The sequence below is a fragment of the Macaca fascicularis genome, chromosome 3 (assembly GCF_037993035.2).
Source record: "Macaca fascicularis isolate 582-1 chromosome 3, T2T-MFA8v1.1".
Classification (NCBI taxonomy): Eukaryota; Metazoa; Chordata; class Mammalia; order Primates; family Cercopithecidae; genus Macaca; species Macaca fascicularis.
Window position 1 is genome coordinate 109,347,043 of NC_088377.1, and position 22,867 is coordinate 109,369,909.

A 22,867-nucleotide genomic window follows, 5' to 3' on the forward strand; every position below is an offset into this window, starting at 1 on the left:
ACTCCCCTCTCTCTATTTTTGATTCACAGAGATTTTAATCTGATAATACAACTCAGCAGGTATCCACTTTAATAAGTACTGAATGTAAAACGCAGAACCTTTCATTGTTAGAATATTCCTAAATCCTTTGATTGAATAGATCCTAATACTAAAAGCATTTTCAAAGGAAATGAGGAAAGACACAATCCCATTATTACATTATTTTCTTGGCATTAAAAAAAAAGTTCCATGACCCACTTTATTAGTGGTTTTCCTAGTCAAGCTTATAATGATTTCTGGCCTTTGCCCTTGGGTGCTTTCCAAGGGATTTAGAGGCATATATCACCTTGACTGATATGCGATATAACTATTTAGTACAGCTATGAAATTAACTGTTCACCCTTTAGCCTGGGGCTTAATGGAATACGGGCTGGATATCACGGGCATTATTGAATAACTCACACTTTATCCCTTTCCTTTATGAAGTTCAACATTTTAACAAATGCTGACCACTTGTTGCTTTTGCTGAGATTCCCCTATGTTAGCCTGACAAAGAACATTCTTCCTTTTCATTCACGAATTCATTCAACAAATATTTGGTTAGTACCTACTGTGCACAGGGTGCTAGGTGCAGGAATATGATGGTGAACCAAAGAAACCCACTCCTCATGAAGCTTACAGTGAGAGCCTTTCCTAACAATTATGTAGCATGCAAGGCCAGGTGTGGTGGCTCATGCCTCGTAATCCCAGCACTTTGGGAGGCCAAGGTGGGAAGATCACTTGAGGCCAGGAGTTCGAGACCAGCCTGGCCAACATGGTGAAACCCCGTCTCTACTAAAAATACAAAAAAATTTGCCAGGCATGGTGGTGGGCATCCATAGTCACAGCTACCCGGGAGGCTGAGGCAGGAGAATGGCGTGAACCCAGGAGGCGGAGCGTGCAGTGACCAGAGATCACGCCACTGCACTACAGCCTGGGTGACAGAGCAAGACTTCGTCTCAAAAAAAAAAAAAATGTAGCATTCATACTCTTTTAAGGTTCCTATATAGTCTCACCTACTACATTTAGCTAGTCCTTGTTTATCTGAAATTCTGTGTTGTTTTTTCAGTCATCTCAAGTTCCTGTGTTTATAATATAGAATTATATTTCCATGGGAGAAAAGTTTTAAAAATAGTCCAAATAATGCAGTTTGTTGTGAAGACTTTGCATTAGATGTGAAACCATATTCCTACATCAAGCATTTCCCAGACAGTCTCAATTTATGAGACTGCATTGAATTCAGTGTTGATATTGTGGTGTTTTTGAATCATCATCTTGTTCCATGCCTTTGCCTCATTGTTTCTCATGAATTGGAGGTGGCAGGGAGGCGGGAGAGAATTAAGAAAGTTAGCAACTTTGTTTTAAGGTATCACAAGCATTTTTTGCTATGTGTCCCCACAGTACTTAACATATAAATCTATATATTGCATATTATTTTCCATAACCTGCCTTTTCCATTCCAATTTCCAGTTCCTACCCTGTAATTTCTAAGTACACATAATTACTACTTCAGGTGCTAAATTCTACATTCACAAGTATCTACACCCCAGCCCTCCAAAACAAAAGACATTAGCTAGCTAAATACAATTACCATATTATAAAACGTACAAATTTCAGCAATAACCATGGCTTAAGAATATTCAAACATAGACACTCTTCCTCAAGGATTTCTTCCTAATGAAATTTAGGCTTTGTTTTAACAATTTTGACTTCAGGATACATCTTTAATAAGTGGCCAGTCTCCATGGCTGGGCACAGTGACACACACCTATAATCCCAACACTTTGGAAAACCAAGGTGGGAGAATTTCTTGAGCTCAGTTGTTCAAGACCAGCCTGGGCAACATCGTGAGATCCCATCTCTGCAAATAAAAATTTAAAATTAGCCAGGCAGGGTGGTGCATGCCTGTAGCCCCAGCTATTTGAGAGGCTGAGGCAGGAGGATTCCTTGAGCCCAGGTGACTGACGCTGCAGAGAACCGTGATTGTGTCACTATACTCCAACCTGTTTAACAGACCAAGACCTCCATCTCTAATAATAATAATAAACAAGTGGTCAATCTCCAAATGTTAGGAAACAGAAAATAGATGTAACAAGAAAAGTAAGTGTGACTATATAAATATTTACAATTTTTCTTTGTCCTTGTAGAGAAGACTTTATATTTCAGTTCAATATTTTTATATGTATTCAGCAAGGAAATATTTGGTTAGGAAATATTTGGTTAAACCACTACCAGACATTTTTCTCGATGTTGAAGATATTATTGTGGGGAAAAAGAACAAAACAAGTTTCTGCCCCTATGAAGTTTACCTTCCAAAAAAACAGGCAGGTAAGCCCCCTGCTCTGGTCACTTTTTCAGCTACATCAGGAAGGAGCTCTATGTGATGTTAATGTTGACAGATAATATTTAATTTTTCTTTGTAATGAATAACATATTTAATATATTTAACATGCAGTCTAAATATAGCACCTTTATGACTACAATTCACCAGTGGTCTCAGGTAACATTTTATTGGTAATAATGACTATTTAAAAACCATTGAGAGTTAGCTAATTCTATAAATAGGAATAGTAATGGAAAACTATAGTACCTGTCCTCATCACTTATTTAAAGGAGAACCATCAGTTACATCTTTGAAGGGCAGTTTGACAATATTCTCATCTGACATGCAGCCTTTACCAGCTGTCTACAGTCAGCATCCATTCTGATGGATTGCAGCCTGTGCCACACTGATTGTTAAATGCCCAAATATCACACTGGCAAAGCTTGTCAAAATTTTAATTAAACATATTCTTAAACCCAACAATTCCACATATGTGTATATCCTAAAGATATACTTGCATATGTAAGAAATAATCTATGTAAAATGATATTCATTAAAACATTATTCAATATAGCAAGGAATTGGAAATGACCTAAATGTCCATCAATGGAGGACTGCTTAAATAGATTATGCTACATTGATAAAATATTATGCAGTTTTTTAAAAGCATGGAACAGGCCGGGCATGGTGGCTCATGCCTGTAATCTCAGAACCTTGGGAGGCCAAGGTGGGTGGATCACCTCAGGTCGGGGAGTTCGAGTCAGCCTGACCAATATGGAGAAACCCTATCTCTACTAAAAATACAAAATTAGCTGGGTGTGCTGGTGTATGCCTGTAATCCCAGCTACTCAGGAGGCTGAGGCAGGAGAATCGCTTGAACCCGGGAGACGGAGGTTGTGGTGAGCTGAGATTGCACCGTTGCACTCCCGCCTGGGCAAAAAGAGCGAAACTCCATCTCAAGGAAAAAAAAGACATGGAACAACTCTGTGTGCAACAATATAAAAAAACTCTTCAAAAAGCATTATTAAATGAAAAACATCAAAGTAGAAGGCACTGTGCAATATGCTATCATTTGTGTATGTGTATGTGTTGAATGCAGGTGTGTAATATATATATATATACACATATACACACATATTTACATACATATATATTTGTGAATGCATTGAATGTGTCTCTGGCAGGATATGCAAGAAACAGGTAGCTGGCTGTCTTCAGGAAGATCTTAGGTAGCCTATTACCTAATATTTATAGGAGGGAGGAGGCTTATTTTTTGCCTCAAATCCCTTTGCTACCTTTTGAACTTGTTACCATATGCATGTATAGCTTTTTATACTATTTTTTCAAAGAAAATCAATCAAATAAACATGGTGACCCTTATTTTCTTTATATCTAGAGAAAATTTTATCTTCCTAAACATTAAAATGGGGAACAAAAAATCAAACATTCTCAAATGGCTTCTATTCTAACCAGAAAGTATGGCATGCATATTCATACTGTGAGGTTTTTCCCTCTTTATCTTGTAATTCTAACAAAATGTCATGAACCTGTATATTTTACATCTTTTCATTATGTATATGTCAGAGAATTGATAAGCAATCTGCACATAGTTTAGAACCAGTGCATTTTCTTCTTTTGAGTTTAATGTTGTCAAATGGGGTATAAAGCTGCCTGCACGCTCTTCAGTAAAAGTTGGTTCTTGGGGACTCTGCGTCAAGATGAGGCTCATTACTCATCCCTTGGCACACTAGTTCTCACTTTCTACTCACAGACATGCAGAAAAGACTTCCACATATTGGACCTGACCTCTTGTTCTCAGAAAATTCAGAATTTCTTTAGAGGACACCAAGGTAGATCCTTGCAATGGCTTTAAAAACAAAAGGAAAAGAAATGTAATTCTATTATTTTAAAGGTAGTATCTTTAATTTTTCACTTTATTTACTGTCAACCACTGATGCATATTGACATAAGTACAAACAGATTATTTTCAAAGACTGTCAGGGAAGATTTTTAATCTATAATAAACAAAGAAAAGTTCGCATCTCCAGAAAAGTAATGAAACTTTGTGTCAAGATGAATTTAGCACATTAAATTTGCTGCAGATTTAAATCAATGCAGATAGTGCCAAATAAAACAAAACAAAAAAATACAAGGGAAGATTCAGAAACATTGATCATGGCCAAAATACGCCCCAACACTGTTAAGAGGTTTACTTCAGTAATATCTGTGGTCATTGACTAGATCAATGAAACTCATTCTTTCAAGAGCATCCAATTATCAGTTTACTGTAGAGTGAGCATTCTAATAAATCAGCATACTTTACATAGAATTAGACAAAGCCAACACGTAGGTTAACAACACTGTACAAAAAAATCTAGTATGCACTCCCAGTAAGTCCAGAAAAGTAGTCTTGTGATAAATTATTTTATTTAAGTTTGACTCATACATGCAAACATTTCCAAGCCATGTCATTCTGATAGGTAGTTTATGGCTAGCAGTATTAATAGAGTTTGATTAAGCACTTAAGAGCTCAATATACCTCTGTCATATTTACCAAAAAAAAAAAAAAAAACCCAGCATGTTCAGTGAGTGCAAATGGACATGAATTGAGGTACTATATTATTCAGAAAGTTAACAGTAATATTTTTTTACAACTGCTTTGGTCATTTGGAAAACAGGCCTTCTTAATAGAATTCAACAGCTTAGATGCAATGAGCTGAAAAATGAGTAAAGTAAGAGAAACATCAGAAACAGAATAAATCAAGTCAGTTAATATTGGTTTGAGATTTTTTTTCCCCAAGAAATACCCACTGATTACAGGTAAAGAAGATTTCGTTGACAGCTAAGCAAAATACTAACAATAACAAATCGTCTAGGGCATTTTCAGTCACTAGTAGGTCAAAAGAGAAAATTCAGACATGAAACTAAATTTTGTTCTGGAACATCACAGTCCCTCTTCTAAGGCGCATTAACAGTTAAAATTCATGACAAGAAATGTTTTGTAAAAATTGAAATCTGGGCCGGGAGCAGTGGCTCACGCCTATAATCCCAGCATTTTGGGAGGTGGATCACCTGAGGTCAGGAGTTCGACACCAGCCTGACCAATATGGAGAAACCCCATTTCTACTAAAAATACAAAATTAGCTGGGCATGGTGGCACATGCCCATAATCCCAGCTGCTCAGGAGGCTGAGGCAGGAGAATAGCTTGAACCCAGGAGGCAGAGGTTGCGGTGAGCCGAGGTCACGCCACGGCACTCCAGCCTGGGCAACAAGAGCGAAATCCTGTCTCAAAAAAAAAAAAAAAATCTGATTTTTATCCAGTCAGCCTGCTGGACGTGATGACCAATCCTGATCATTTACATCCCAAAGTGACTGAGACACAATGTATTGATGAATTTAACTCTTGATGATTCATGGCAAATATTTCCAGAAAAGAAAAACGGTTTCTAAAAATGAACACCAAGAAGCTCATGGGAATTGCTGTCATTCCCCTAGGATTGGAGGCACTGGAATACTCCCAGGAGCTGAAGGGTTTGGCCTTGAGAACTTGGACTGATAGACACAGTCTTGGTCCCAAAAAGTAATCCAATAGAACTGTCTCATGACTATACTGAATCTTAAATTTAAGAGCTGAAGCATTAGACAGAAACGCCAAATTCCAACTCTGGCTTTGCCCTATATAAGCAGAGGATCTGATACTGGGAAAGGGGTGAAAAGAGACAGCTTTTGAAAAGCAGTAACAGTAAAGTGGAAAGATTATAAACTCTGGAGCCCAAGAAATCTGAGTTGATCCCACTAACTATATTCCTGTCAGGCCTCAATATTCTCATCTATAAAACGGGGATGGATACTAATTCCACATTTTTGTAATGTTGTAAGTATTTAATGGGTGTGTATGAAAAATATCTTACCAATGACAGGACTCAAAAATGGATATTATTTAGGCAGTCCACACGTTTTCTCAGATTATGACTCAGAGGTACAGAGGAAATTTAGTTTCATTAATGCAGTGTAGTTGGCCCTGTAATTACTGCTCTTGGTATTAGATGGGATGTTGGCAGTTTTCCAGTGTTGTAGCCATATTATTCATTATTTTGTCTTTAAATATTCTCACAACTGGAAGTGAAGAGAGAACCGAGAATAGACCAATTTGTTTTAAAATGTGATGATTTCAAGAATTAAAACCAATGATTCGCATCATAGCTAGTTTTGAGTTTTTACAAATATCAATGTGTTGTCTCACTCTAGATTAATTAACTCAGAATTTATGGGAGTAGATCCCTGATTTCAGTATTTTTAAGCTCCTCAGTTGAATGTAATATATCATCAAAATGGAGAACCACTAATTTATACAGTCTCTATAGCATTTTTTAGTCATTTGAATTACTTAGACACTCAAAAGGCTGGGCACAATGAATGGCCCACAGTCTGGATTCTGTTAGCAAGATTAGAAGCAGAGAATTACTATTGGGTAGACAACCAATGGCATCTGCCACATTTGCTAACCATTTGCTAAAGCGATTACCAGTGTACTCTAGCATCCAAACCTGATTTTAAAGACCATTCCCAATGCTGCTCTCTCCTGCTTTGGGTCAACTAACCTTATGACATAATTTTGGAAGTAGAAGTCTGCAAACATGATTTAAGAAGAAATTAAAGTGCATCAATTTAATATTTGCAAAATTTTATTCCCTACACAACATTCTAATACCAGCAATGGGAACCACGGCAGCTAGAGTGTGTGTGTGTTTGTGTGTGTTTGTGTGTGTATGTCTGTGTGTGTAAGTACACAAATATAAGCATGTTTTTGTCACATTTCCCCCTTATTCTGCTCCCCTATTTCCTCTGACACACTATGAGGGCGGTGTGCTGTTTATAGATGCAAAAGTTGCCGTACAGTAAAATGCTTTAAGAATTACAGTTAAAATTACAGGGTACAAGACTCAGGTACTGTGGTTATTCTGTCAAGTATTAGGGAAGAATGCAAATTATTTAAAAATCTGAACAATCAATTAAAATTGATCTTGGTTTGCTCCCCATTGATTCCCTGGCTGAAACTTGGACAAGAGGGAGTGCCTCCAGGAGAAAGTAACTATGAAATAGAGTTCCTCCCACTCATATTCCTGGGTGCTGTGGTATATTGAACTCCCTTTATAAATGGCAGATACTTCAAGATGCAGATCATTTAAATGTGAAAAAAAATCCTTATCTGGAAAAAATGCAAGAAAAAGAGATGGTTCCTGTGAGCCAATATTCAACAATATTCTACTCTATTAGTAATCTATCACTATTATTTATATGATAAGAGAAAACCAGAGATAACATTACTAGCTAAGAGAGGTGTCAATTAATAAGATCTGATGTTTGACTAGTTTAACATATCACTGACCTGTAGATTGTTATTCTGTAAAGAGCTTGTTGCTGTTGTCAGTTTAGCGTCTTATCCAGGTGGCTTCTTAGGCTTAGCTACTTCATCTCTGACAGCCAAATTCTGGGAGGACTACCTTCAATTATTATGCTCTAGCATCCACACTCTTGGTTTCACTACTTTGACTGCCCCTGGGTTAATCTCTCTAGAATATCTATTTTCATCCTTGCATCATCTGGGAACTTGATAGAAATGCAAATTCTTCTGGCCAAGCTTAGATCTACTGACACAAAAAACTCTGGGGATAGGGCTCCGCAATTTCTCTCTCTCTCTCTCTCTGTGTCTGGCGCTCTCTCTCTGTGTGTGTGTGTGTGTGTGTGTGTGTGTGTGCATGTGTGTGTAAAACAGAGTCTCACTGTTGCCCAGGCTGGAGTGCAGTGGTGCAATCTCGGCTCACTGCAATCTTTGCCTTCCAAGCTCAAGCGATCCTCCTGCCTCAGCTCCCCACCCCACAGCTGGGACTACAAGTACGTGCTTTTAGTTCATTTTTATATTTTTTTGGTATAGATGGGGTTTTGTCATATTGCCCAACCTGGTCTTGAACTCCTGGGCTCAAGTGACCCGGCTTGCAATCTGTGTTTTAACAGTTGGTTCTGATGCATGCTAAAATTTTAGAACCACAGCAATATAACAAACTTTTCTATGAGATCTTTCTGTGAGTGGCCATCTCTTTCTATTTGAGGGTGAGTGCATATAGCCCTGTGAATACTCCTCTTGATGTCACATGAGATTTTGGCAGTTCCCCCATATTATAGTCACATGATTGATTGGCTACAACTGCTGTTCTGTAAACCTACCTTTATTTTAGGCTGAAGATCAATGGAAAATTAATAATACATTCCTGTATCTTGTGCTCCAAAAGACATTTTGACCTTCTTTTATTATTTATTTTTTCTCTTTTCAAGATAGGGTCTCCCTCTGTTGCCCAGGCTGGAGTGCAGTGGTATGATCATGGCTCACTACAGCCTCCATCTCCCAGGCTCAAGCAATCCTCCCACTTCACTCTCCCAAGTAGCTGGGACAACAGGTGTACACCACTATGCACAGCTAATTCTTTTTTTTTTTTTTTTTTTTTTTTGTAAAGACAGGGTCTCACTATGTTGCCCAGGCTGGTCTCGAACTCCTGAGCTCAAGAAATTCTCCTCCTGCTTCTGCTTCCCAAAGTGTTGGGATTACAGGCATGAGCCACTGCACCTGGCCCATTTTGAACTTCTTAATATAGATTTGTCTTTGTCTATTGGATGGGTGACAAATGGTTGATGAGTGGGCATTAGTGGAGAACTAACATTGCATGATTTGCATATCTCCTTGTATAGCAGATGGAAGGGTTAGGTTATTAGTGAGCAAAATCTTCCAGATAATTGTCTCTAGAACTTCTCCTGAAGACTGCAATATATAGAATTGAAAGAGCTTGCCATAGAATGGGAGGCAGCTGCCAGACAAGTCTTCCAGGTAATGTGGTACTTCCTCAATGTAAGCTGTTGTGAACTAGAACAGCTAGGACTATCATGTCACCCTCATGCTTACAAATATGGTCAAGTAAATCAGGAAATATAAGAGATATAACTTTTGCCTTAATTTCAATCATGACACATAGGCTGCCTGTCAAGAACAGTTGATGTCAGGCTGGGTGCGGTGGCTCATATCTGTAATCTCAGCACTCACCTAGAACAAGTAAAACTGTGATCATCTCATTTACAAATAAAGCATGACTTTCATGGAATGCTGATGGCAAGAATCCAATCAGCCACGTCTTTAGGCAATAGCCTTTGAAACTGCGTGGGTCACCTTAAACTTCTAAACATAAAATCAGAGGATTTGGGGACTACAAGGAATCTTAGGCTGGGTGTGGTGGCTCATGCCTGTAATCCTAACATTTTGGGAGGCCAAGGCAGGTGGATTGTTTGAGTCTAGGAGTTTGAGACAAGCCTGGGCAACATGGCGAAACCTTGTCTTTACAAAAAAAAAAAAAAACAGGAATTTTAGTAAATGTAATGCACTTCCTTCATTTTATAGGCCTGGCAACCAAGGAGCAGAGACGTTAGTGTTGCTGAGATCATGCAAATAGATAATGAACAAGCCAAGACTAGAACTAGAATTCTGTCTTCTACCCATTGTCCTAGCACTACTCCATGCTGAGCCATCTGAGACCAGCCAGGATGCAAATCTGCTTATGCTGAGGGAATGCTCTTATTAACTGACATCCTGACATCAACTGTTCTTTTTTTTTTTTGAGACAGAGTCTCAGTCTATTACCCAGGCTGGGGTGCAGTGGTGCAATCTCAGCTCACTGCAACCTCTGCCTCCCAGGTTCAAGCAATTCTCATGCCTCAGCCTCATGAGCAGCTGGGATTACAGGCATGTACCACCACGACAAATCTGTTGTCATCCAACTTTGTTTTTTTGTATTTTTAGTACAGATGGGGTTTCATCATGTCAGCCAAGCTGGTCTGGAATTCCTGACCTTAAGTCATCCGCCGGTCTCAGCCTCCCGAAGTGCTGAGATTACAGATGTGAGCCACCGCACCCAGCCTGACATCAACTGTTCTTGACAGGCAGCCTATGTGTCATGATTGAAATTAAGGCAAAAGTTATATCTCCTATATTTCCTGATTTACTTGACCATCTTTGTAAGCATGAGGGTGACAGACAAAACACTGAGTCAATTGCTGCTTAGTAATTTCTCTTCTTAGAATAGAGTCTGAGAAAATTTTTCAAAATGTGAACAGTGATTTATACCTTTACACATGGAAAATATTATAATTGTGAGATAACTGAATGATTACAGAAATTTTACAACTTCTGTGTAATAGAATGCTATATTAGCATTCTAAGGAATTTTTGATGATATGGTTTAAAAATGTTTACGCATAATGACAAGTAAAGAAAAATAAGATATAAAAAAAAGTATGTAATACAATTTCAACCATATTTTGAATTATATAAATTTATAATTTATATTTAGAAAAATCCTAGAAATACATAAAAATATTAATAGTGTTTATCACAGTTGTTTAGAGATTTTCTTTTTACTTCATGTATGATCTATATTTTATAATCTTAACATTTATTACATTTATATTTATAATAAAAATCTTAGGAGGGAGAAAATGTGAGTAATTATTCTCACATTGGTGTTTTTTCCTCTTCCTTTTTTTTCTTTTGGGAAATGGAGTCTTGCTCTGTCGCCCAGGCTGGAATGCAGTGGCATCATCTCAACTGACTGCAGCCTCTCCCTTCCAGGTTCAAGTGATTCTCCTGCCTCAGCCTCCCAAGTAGCTGGGATTACAGGTGTGTGCCACCACGCCTGGCTAATTTTTGTATTTTTAGTAGAGATGGGTTTTGCTATGTTGGCTATGATGGTCTTGAACTGGCCTCAAGTAATCCACCCACCTCAGCTTCCCAAAGTGCCGGGATTACATGTGTGAGCCACTGCGCCCAGCCATTGGTGTTCTCTTAATTGCCTTACAGGAAAATAAATGTATCTTCAACTTAAACGTCGATGTGTCTACCACAAAGCAGCTTTTTTAAAACAAATAAAAATAAATAAATAAATAAGCTTAAATTACTCTCAAAAGTGCCTTTTAAACGTCCACTGAAGAATTTAAAGTTTAGTCTTCCGAGATAAATCAAATTCCGAAATTTAAGTGTATGACTCATTATGATAAGACAAAGACAGCCTGCAGGAGCTTCTCCTTAGCCTTAGGAATTACATACCTTAAATTAGAGACATATAAAATTTCAGAAGTCACACAAGTGATTGTTTATACTACTGAATACAATTTTTTAATTAAGTAATGGCACACATACAGTACTTCAGCAATTATTTCAATATAAAAACATTTCTGAGAGGTTTACCAGTTATATATGTATGAGTTTGTGTGCCCATAATTTAAAACCCTCCTCCAATATTTTGGCTGGCCACTAAAGAATTATAATGTAGTCACAGTTAAGTGTCTAGAATCTTCTCTGGAATAAAGTAGAGTATAATTAAATAACAAAATATAGGGGTTTTTTGTTTTGTTTTGTTTTGTTTTTTAGATAGTCCCATGCTATAACTGAGAAGAAATTAGTTCCTGAGAGAGGCAATTCTAAAGAAGTAAAAGAAAGTTCAAAGAAGTTATGGCTTACTTACCAGAATCTAAAATTTGTAATTCAAATTAAATGGCTGTGAACAATGTTAAATAGCATCAGTTTGTTCAATAGTTTTAGAGGCCATAATCATCTTTGCTGGTTAATTATCTTGAGTAATTTTAAAATGTTGACACCTTAATCAGCTCCAGATATGAGCTATAATAAACTTGTAAAATTAAATTGAAAAAATAAATAAATAAAAAGAAATAAATAAAAAGAAAGTTCAGATTAGAAATATCTCTAACGATTGTATCATCATAAATGAAAATCACCCAGGCATCTGGTGGGGTGGGGTGGGATCATATGGGTAATCCTGGTAGGGAAGGGTGCTCAGAGAGAAGTTAGATGCCGAATGAAGCCAGATTAAAAGCAGGTAAAGATATAATTAATGTAAGATCATCAAGACTGAAATATCAGGGGCTGCTCAAGGAAGAAAAAATGTGAGTCTTAACTTCAGGGACTCTCTGTGAGTGAAATGAAGGAAACTTTATTGCTGCATGTATTCCACTTACTCAAAATTTATTAAATGCCTACTCCAAGCGCTGCCAAATGCTGAAGCTTTATGTGTGTGTGGTGGGGGGAAGTTTGGACAGGAAATAGTAGGTAGGATTCTTCTGAGACTAAAATAACTGAACTTAAACGATCATGTTGGAATTGCAAAGAACTAGAAGGAAACACAGCAGCCTATTGTGGCCACCCGTACCATGGGGTGCTTTGTGGCTATGAAAAGTGACAAGGAAGGCTTCTAAATTCTGTAGTGGAGGGAGCCTCCGGGGTATATCATGAGGTGAAATAAACAAGGGACAGAAGAGTGTACGTATTACTGACTACCTTTATGTAAGAAGAGGAAAAGACATTCACGCACTTGGGTGGTTGTGTGTGTGTGTACACGTATATGTATGTGTGTTTGTGCTTACTACAACTGTGGAAGGATAACCCAAGAAACTAATAAAAATGGTTACCTACATGAGAATAGAAAGAAAAGAAGAGAACTAAGGTAGAAGTTAGAGCTCTCTAAATTATTTTTACGGTTTTGACTTGGGAAATACGTAATTCTTTTACAGAATTTAAAATAAACTTTTTGAAAAGGGAGTCATTTAAAATCAAAAACATACTAAAACAAATGAATCTAGCTATACATTATTATGATAACATAGTCATGTTAATTATTTCAAGTGACTTTAAAACAAAGTAGATGATGATATATTTCTAGTAGTATATATCAAAAAGACAAACGGAACCACAATAAAATATTAAACTGCATTCAGTTGAAGAGCTCCTTACTAAGAGCTGCTAGAAATATTATAGGTGGCCGGGAGCAATGGCTCATGTCTGTAATCCCAGCACTTTGGGAGGCCGAGGCGGGCAGATCATCTGAGGTCAGGAGTTCAAGACCAGCCTGACCAACATGGAGAAACCCCGTTTCTACTAAAAATACAAAATTAGCCAGGTGTAGTGACACATGCCTGTAATCCCAACTATTAGGGAGGCTGAGGCAGGAGAATCGCTTGAACCTGGGAGGCGGAGGTTGCGGTGAGCTGAGATCTCGCCATTGCACTCCAGCCTGGGCAAAAAGAGCGAAACTCTGTCTCAAAAAAAAAAAAAAAACAGTAAGAAATATTATAGGTAGGTATGTATATATACACACACACATATACATATTGAATGAGAGAGAAAAAAGAATAAAGCAAATAAGTGATTTTGGGTTATGTCAATGTTATTAGGAAACATTTTCTGTTACAAGAAAAAAATACAATCATACTTTTTTAAAAAAATTGGTTTAAAAACTTCAATTTTATATTTGGATTGAAAATAATAAACATTTGCAATTTATTTCTCTCTTTCTTAAAAACATATCATATCTGTCTATTAAAAAGATTAGAAGCAATGACATACAACCAGTAGCAATGAGCACCCCTAAGGCCCAGGCTGTGATCTTTAAACACCACTTCCCAATAAAAAGGAACTAGGGCTGATTCCAGGGCTGGTGTTACACAGTATGTGCCTATGATATCTTGTTGTGACTGAAAGCAAGGATACTATCGAAGTCTACTAGAGTTATATCAAAAACACATAGCAGTCAACTTGAAAATGATCCCCCATCTGAAAATGGGCCAATGTCAGTATGGAAAACAATAATGGCTGCAATGCACCAAAAGCTGTTAAAATGCTACCAAAAGAATTTGAGTTATCTTTAAAAGTTAACAGAACGTCAAATTCATTACTCTGAAAATTGGTAGGCAAAAAATCCACCATTTTAAACATTTTCTTAACAAACTGATTCAGATCAATTAAATAGTTGAGGAGTAAAAGTTCTCCTTTATAAAAGAAATCTAGCTAATAAGTGCAGAAGGAATGACTGAATTAGAATATAACCATTTTATAATCCTGGATGAAATAATTGATCTTGCAACTGTCCAATGGCAGCTGAAGCCATCAGGTAAAAGGTTTATGGGGAACTTTATAATGGAGGTTTCAGACTGTCAATACTTGAACTCACTGATAAATCTTATTCACTAAAAGCAAGATAGCCAGGCATTATGTACCTCTTGCTGTGATACAGTAGAAAATACACACACTTACAAAGAATGCTTGCAAAAAATCAAAATCCATAGTAACCAAGGGCCTAGATCTCATTGGCAAGTTACAGAAAATACTGAGAATAGAGAATATGCTAAATGTCAGGAGATTATAAGCAGCCAAATATAAAACACGGGTAATTCTATAGGAGAAATAGCCCCACAGTTTCTTCAACAAATAAATAGCATGACAAGAGGGAGGGGGCTAACATGTATCAAAAGAGACATCAGAGCCACATGAACCAAATGCAATGCATAAACCTTATTTGGATCCTGATTCTAATAAGCTAACTCTAAGATATTTTTTATACAATTTGATAATCACATTAATAATTTTAAAAATTGTATTAGGTGTGATAATGGTTTGTGGTTTTGTTTTTTTAAAAAGCCCTTTACAATTAATAAATCAAGTTATAAGATTATGCTTAAATTTATCTACCTAGAAAGGTCTTCTTATTTCAAGGTTTCTCCAAAGACTCACAAAGTACTTTTGCACATTAAAAGGTTGGAATGCACTGGAGAATGGTGGGGTATGAAAAGAGAAAGGCCCAGGGATCCCAGGACATTAGGTTGTTAAAATTACACCCACGAGGCAGGGTGCGATGGCTCACGCCTGTAATCCCAGCACTTTGGGAGGCCGAAGCAGGTGGATCGCTTGAGGCTGGGAGTTCGAGACCAGCCTGGCCAACATGGCAAAACCCCATCTCTACTAAAATTACAGAAATTAGCCAGGCGTGGTGGCATACGCCTGTAAGCCCAGCTACCTCAGGAGGCTGAGGCACAATAATTGCTTGAACACAAGAGGCAGAGGTTGCAATGAGCTGAGATTGCGTCACTGCACTCCAGTAAAGATGACAGAGTGAGACCCTATCTCAAAAAAAATTAATAAATAAAATAAAATTCCACCACTGGTAAATTGGACTAATCATCCAGGAAGACTCCAACCTGAGTCAGTCCCAGGACAACCTTCATGCCAGTTTTGATCTATTCACAAATATCAAGACCTGGAATGTGCAGAGTTTGGCTCACTAAGGGTGACGCGGGAAATCAGCACCTAAGAAACTGCTTTTGGCAGTATTGTTGACCTGCTTTTACAACCTTTAGAAACTATGGGTGAAGGGTATAGAGAGGAGCCAGGTATAGGGGACCTCCTGTTTGAAGGGTTAGAGCAAGCCTTAGCAGCCTTGACTGCACTTTAACATCACCAGGAGTGCCTTTGAAAGTACCCATGCCTTGGCCCCAGGCATTTCCCCAGAGATCACGTTTTATTTTTAAAATCCCGCCAAGTGATTCTAATGAGAAGCCAGAATTTAGAACTATAATGATCAAAGATATTGGAATAAAAATGTCACCAAGTCTCCTTCAGATGCCAGGTTTAAGAAATCAGCTTTCGGGCCAGACCACCTGAGCTTGAATCCCAGTTTCATCGTATTAAACAGTTACGTGATCTTGGACAGGTTATTTCATCTTGGTGCCTCAGCTTCCTCATGTGTAAAATGGGGATCAATATGCAAATACACAACATTTTGTCTTCCTGTGATTGTTAAGATTATTTAAGCACGTAAAGCATTTAGAACAATGGCTGGTATAAAATAAGGGCAATTATTGTATCTCGCAGTGTCTCTAAAAGAGAACCACTTACATCTCTTTAGCTTATTTAGCTACTTAGCTTGGGGATGGATTTTAATCATGGACATTAAATACTCTGATGCAAGCAGAGGAGACTAACTACTCCTTGACTTTCTAGGATGCTTTAACTGATCCCCTCCATCTCCCAGGCTGGGTGAATGTCCTTCCATTCTAAACTCTGCAATTTGCCATTTGTATTTCTTACAATATTCTGAAATACTTCTTTTCATGTCTAAATCATCTCACTACACTAAGTTCTTTGGGGCACTCTACGGCGAACAAAATGTTAATAAAATCTAGAATTGGCAATAATGTAGGGAAATGAATACATAAAAATCAGTCAAGTGACCCCTTAGTTATCTGTCCCTACAGAAAATAGAGAATGAGAGATTGAGGAATCAATTATAAAAATAACTTTTAATGGCAGAGAAAGAAAAGAAAGAGGAGACAGCAATTTAGAACAGAGACTACTAACACAGGCTAGTTTAGGACATCGCCAAGGAGAGGAGTATGTTCACAGAAAGAGTGAGGTTGATGACAGGGACAAAAAGGTAAACCTATTATTCTTCACAGTACTAGAAAGGGTGCAGAGATTCCATTTTTACTAATGTTTTAGTTAGAAGTTTACTTAGAGCCCGAATCTTGCATAGCTAGCTTGAATATGATGGAGGGTTAAAAAGCTAATAAATCAAAACAACACACCAATAAATTAATACCCATCTTCAATTATCTCAACAGTGAATGTTGTCACAGAACAGATATATTCAGAGGAGGGAGCAGTTCACAAGCAGAAACCACAGAGACACTTGATACCATAAAATACAATTCAGACTGCATGCTTTTTAATTAACGAGCATATTTCCCAAGTTTTCATTTAACCATCATCATAGATCCTGTATGGAGAGTAGCATGATTGCATGTGGTTTTTTTCCCCTAAGTTTTACCATATGCTTCATCGGAATATTTCTTTTTACTCAGGCAGCTGCATAAACTTGCATTTCTCCTGTTAACCATGCTACAGTCCTTACCTCATCTCATGCATAAAAAATACTATGGAAACTCTGAGTTCATTGCATTTTGATACATTTTACACATTCATTCATACACACTTTTAAAATGAATTAAGCTTAATTCAGAGTGAAAACTGGAGATGATAACCATCAACACAATTTACTGACAGGCATGGTGCCTTGTGCCTGTAATCCTAGCTACTTGGGAGGCTGAGGTGGGAGGACTGCCTGGACTGCCTGAGCCCAGGAGTTCGAAGTTTTAGTGAGCTAAGATCATGCCACTGCATTCCAGCCCGGGTGACTGCAAGATTCCTTCTCAAAAAAAAAAAAAAAAATAGTTTAAGATACAAGTTATTGCCGGATATGTATTTTTACTATTGATAATTTGTGGATGTCTTCTGTGGTTTGTTTTCTTAACACTCTGTAACATGTTGGAAAATGTCAATTATCAATATCAATATCGATTTTCTATAGGGAAGGCTGGCCACACTGAATGAAAGCACAGAGCACCTTTCCTGTGCATCGTTAGCAGAAAGCAGTGACTGTAGAAGAATAACTAGGAAGAAGAAAATCAGATTAAATAATTAGTGTCAATTAGCTGCAGCAAAATCATTCTATAAACAATTGGTCTCCAGTGCCCTGCTTAATTATCTGAGACTTCTATGTTCCTTACCAAGCCTGCTTTGATTCATGTTGACTCTTGAGTTTCCCAGAGGAATAATTAATTATTGTCTTGTAAATAAACCCTTAGGAATTAATGGCGACAGAAAACAATATAGTACCTTTTTTAAAGAAAAAAAAAAATTTCAAGGAAAGGACCTTGACCAAGTGAATAACCTTTGCAGTATTTTTCAGGGGAGACCTATCATATAGTTAGAATAAACGGTTGGGAGTTATAACAGAAAGCTGACAAGTAAAATGCATCCTTCCTACTTTACATACCAGCAAAGAAAACGCTTTATGTTGTGTCACTTTTGAAAATGTTTGTTATTCACTAGATATCATTCTAATTTGATCTTGGACCTAATTAAAATACATTTTAAACACCCAGTTTAAATCATTAAACAATTTATTTTGAGAGTCTTGTAGATACTGCATTCACAACCCACAAAACAAAAAGACCGAAATTAAAATAGCATTCCATTATTCAGGTGTGTCTCTAAAAGCTGGTACGTGGTACCATCAGCTCTTAAATGGCATTCTAATCTTCTCCCAAGAATGGTAGATGCCAACCAGGTTATCACTCCCAACAAACATAGCTCAGTATTTTGTACATCAGTGATGGTCGTTTCTTTCACATGTGTATTCCGATTCTGTAAAATATTACCCTGGGTTTTTTGTTGTTCTTCTTCTTTAAAACATTACAATATCATATGGGAGTTCATTTTTAAGAGAATCCTTAATGCTTCCAATGTAATAGGACATTAGACATATAAATCCCAATATTGCAATATTCCAAGCCATGGTCAACAATATACAGTTGTCGTAGTGGGACATTTAAGGAAGTTTTAGAGCTCTGGCCAGATTACTGATTGGCACGTGTACTCTCAAGAATCTAAAAGAAGCACAACATGGAACCTACTCACTAGATTCCTGTAGCCAAAATTTTTATTTTAAAGTTGCATGCAATGTGGTCATATTTTTCTTGTCATGTCCTCCCTTGCAACAACCACTGACTTTATGGCTGAGATCTTGGCCTCTAGTTCATTGCATCTCATAAATCTTCTGTGACTAGGAGAGCCTACTTTTAAGTGAGAGTGATAAAGCATGATTATATTGAATTCCATGTATTAGATAACAAATAAATAAATAACATGAAATGATAAATTATAGCTCTTTAGTCTTATACATGGAAATATTTTATTTTCTTAATAAGTTGTCAAATTTTATTCAATAGTAATAATATTAGCAAATTTAATTTTCTGAAGCAAATTAATTAAAAAATTAAATAAAACTAGAAGTCAAAATCATAGCTCTTATGTTTTTAGAAAAAGGCTTGATTATGCCCAGAAAAATCAAGGTAATAGAAAAATAAATATCTGAAGCAGAAATACCAAGCATTTCATCATTTATTATGTCTGGTATATTTTTCCAAATGACATGGAAATGTTTGCAGTAACAATTATGTTTAAATGGCATTCCAATACATGATAAAATGATGAATAATCTACTTCAAGTCCCAGTTTTGCAATTAATATCTGCCCAATCCTTATCAACTTTAAAAATGGATGCTATAGAAGCAGATAGTAATGAGAAAACCACTGAAGAGAGAATGATGAGAAAACATTTCTTGTAAATATGTACTGTGAAAGTTATAGTTTAATAAGAGTATTAATAACTAAGAGTATTAAAAATTAACATGGATTAAGAATTTTGATATTTTTTGTCCATGTCATGTTAGATTAAGACACACATATATATAAAATTAGGGGAAAAGAATAATTCAAAAGAGGAAGAGTTTCCTGATAAGTTTTCTTTTATATAGTGTGGGGAAAACCCACTAAAAATTCAAGATACATTTTTTGCCCCCAAACATTAAATAATTTATATGAAATGCCTAATGTGTCTGAAAAAAAGTACGTCTGCATAATGGAAAATCTATAGCAAAAGGAGTAAGAGGGATTCTTCTGTGTAGAACTTAGTGGCGTAAGAGATACAACTTTGAGACTCCAGGCTGTGCACAGTCAAAGCAGACAGCAGGCACAATGACATGTTAAATTACCCACATGATGTATAGCTTAATGAACCCCCTTGTGTTGATCACGCTTGGCATTAATCAAGAGCCATGAACAGATTCCCTTATTTTCTCAATGCCGCTCTGATAAACTGCAATTTCATTTAACCTTGGACAGCAACTTTAATAGCTTCCACGGGACAACTGTCGATACCTTCCTGGGTATACAGTGATTAAACCGCAACCCAAGATGCATGTCATGAATTTTCTTCATTTGAAATTAGAATTTTTATTCTTAACAACTATTTGCATAAAATATGCTGAAGACATTGAGATGTGTAAAGATTTGCATTTATCTGAAGTCTAAATTTTCCATGCCATATTATAAAATATAATTAATATTATATTCATGAGCATTTTCCTGGTGTGTTTGTTTCACTTCTTTCAAACAATCTGCCCTGGACGGAAGCAACAGAATGAAGAAATTCAAAGTTAACTTTGAAGCAAATTCCCTCAACTGTTCTACTGTGCCCAAGACATATCTTCCAGGTAGCTGGAGACAAACGGGTAGATCTTCCTATCAAATTCAATTGGGAAGTGAATGATGCCTTCCCTTCCTTTAAACTGCACATGTAATGGCCACACCATACAAATAAATCTGACTAAAGATGGATTGTCAAATAAAACAAAGATCTCCAGTTTCAATTTCCTTCCTTGATCTCAAATTTATGTTTGTTTGCTAAACTTACCTAATGGCGGCTGGGCGTAGTGGCTCATGCCTGTAATCCCAGCACTTTAGGAGGCTGAGGTGGGCGGATCACAAAGTCAGGAGATCGAGACCATCTTGCTAACGTGGTGAAACCCCGTCTCTACTAAAAATACAAAAAATTAGCCAGGCGTGGTGGCGGGCGCCTGTAGTCCCAGTTACTCAGGAGGCTGATCAGGAGAATGGCAAGAACCCGGGAGGTGGAGCTTGCAGTGAGCCCAGATCGCGCCACTGCACTCCAGCCTGGGCAACAGAGCGAGACTCCGTCTAAAAAAAAAAAAAAAAAGAGAAAGAGATTAAGATCCACCATAGGATAAACTATGCCAGAATTTGATTCCCTCTATAAGGAAAGAGAAAATTAATGAGTTGAAAGATGCATAGGATGAACAGGGTGGGGGCAGAGGGCAAAAGAGAGTAAGAAAGAAATAGATGTGGTCACAGAATATACATATTTCTCTATTTTATGAGAAATTACTTATATTGGCCTGTGCCAGTATTTTCACAATTTAAAAACTGACACTTGTGTCTATAAATTGCATTTCAGGTATTCAAAATGAGCAGTTTTTTATGAAGTATCCCAGATTAGATATAACCTTATGAATCATTTTGTTTTCAATAATTTTTTTTCTTTTTACTATTGGTATAAAAATCTGGTTATTTAGGGGCCAGTAAGGCTTAATGGAAAAGACACTGAATTGGAAGTTAGGGTACTTGGTTCTGAGCCTAGCTCACCTCTGACTAGCTGTGTGACACTAGGCAAGTCATTTAATCTCCATCCATAGATAGAGTCGTTTAACCTGTTTGGGACTGCCTATCTATAAAATGAGAGGATTTGATTTCATTCTCTTTGAGCTTTTTCTGGAATTCTTATTCTATGATCTATGACTAACTCCCGTGAAAGTCCTTGGGTTTTGGTTTGGAGTTGCATTTTCTCTCTCTCTCTCTCGCTCTCTCTCTTTTTTTTTTTTTTTTTTTTTTTTTGATGGAGTCTCACTCTGTCGCCCAGGCTGGAGTGCAGTGGCGCGATCTCGGCACACTGCAAGCTCCGCCTCCCAGGTTCACACCATTCTCCTGCCTCAACCTCCCGAGTAGCTGGGACTACAGGTGCCCGCCACCACGCCTGGTTAATTTTTTATATTTTTAGTAGAGACGGGGTTTCACTGTGTTAGCCAGGATGGTCTCGATTCCTGACCTCGTGATCGCCCGCCTCAGCCTCCCATAGTGCTGGGATTACAGGCGTGAGCCACTGCGCCCGGCTGGAGTTGCATTTCTTTATCATGAAGGAGATGAATGTTCTATAATAGAGTTCTAACTTCCCATTGGGGACATGTGTGACTTCCACCGTTCAGCATTTTATTTCACGCATATGCTCAGACCCTAGATCATTTGTGCCTCTGTTTAAGGCTGTGGCTGGTTGGCTGTCAATATTTTAGAAGACAGCAAAAAACGGAATTTAACATCGATTGCCTCTAAAGCTCAGCTGCTGTCCTGAAGAGAAATTATTTTTGTCCTTCTCTATGCAAAAGAAAGGAAGCCTAGACCAGGATCAATGGCTTCTTCATAGTTCTGGGTACTTTTTATTCTGTGCTCAAATTCTTATACTGCTAAATAGAAAATGTAGCAGTAGTGGAAGTTTTTATTAGGGAGACAAAGTTATTCTGCTGTGGCTCATGCGCCAGTCAGATTCTAATAAGAAATCTCTTAAGAGCAGAAATTCCTGAGTCCAATGTTGTGAAATAGGGCCTATGCAAATTGGCAGGGGAAGCGTTGTATACTTGGAAGCCAAGCAGAACTGCACATAAGCCAAATCATGGCTTTTCAAAGCACAAGCAAATAGCTTGTCATTGACCAGCCAGGTTCACGAGTTAGCCTGGTCAAGGACTCCAACACTCCTGGCCTTCATCCATATCCTTGAATATGCCAAGCTTTTCCTGCACTGGAGTCATTGCACATGCTATTCTCTCTGCCTGAATTGCTCTTTTCCTTCTTCTTGGGCTAATTAATTCCTTCTCAATTTTCAGATCTCAGCTTCAATGTTATGTCCCCAAAGAGGTCGCCTCCTGACAGTCACACTCCCACACATCCAACCACCAATCAAATCTAAATTATTTACAAGATAAATAAGATGTATTTTAAAGAAACAAATCAGTGAAGTGTCTTGCTGGAATCCATATAATGATTTGAACAGGGCACTAAAGACTAGTATCCATAAAATAAGGGCATTCATTTACAAAGGCATGATATTAAATCAACTCAACAAGTACATACGGAGTTTGTAGTCAATAGTCAGTGGAAGGTGAAAATT

General features: G+C 37.4%; 1 long non-coding RNA gene across 1 annotated transcript in view; it reads right to left on the reverse strand.

Moving 5' to 3' along the window:
- LOC107129167 (uncharacterized) overlaps positions 1-20,828 on the reverse strand; it is a 35,573-nt gene extending 14,745 nt beyond the window's left edge. The window contains exon 1 of the long non-coding RNA XR_010585250.1: positions 20,546-20,828. This is a non-coding gene — a long non-coding RNA (uncharacterized lncRNA). The remainder of the gene's footprint in view (positions 1-20,545) is intronic.
- Between the last annotated feature and the right edge of the window lie 2,039 nt (positions 20,829-22,867).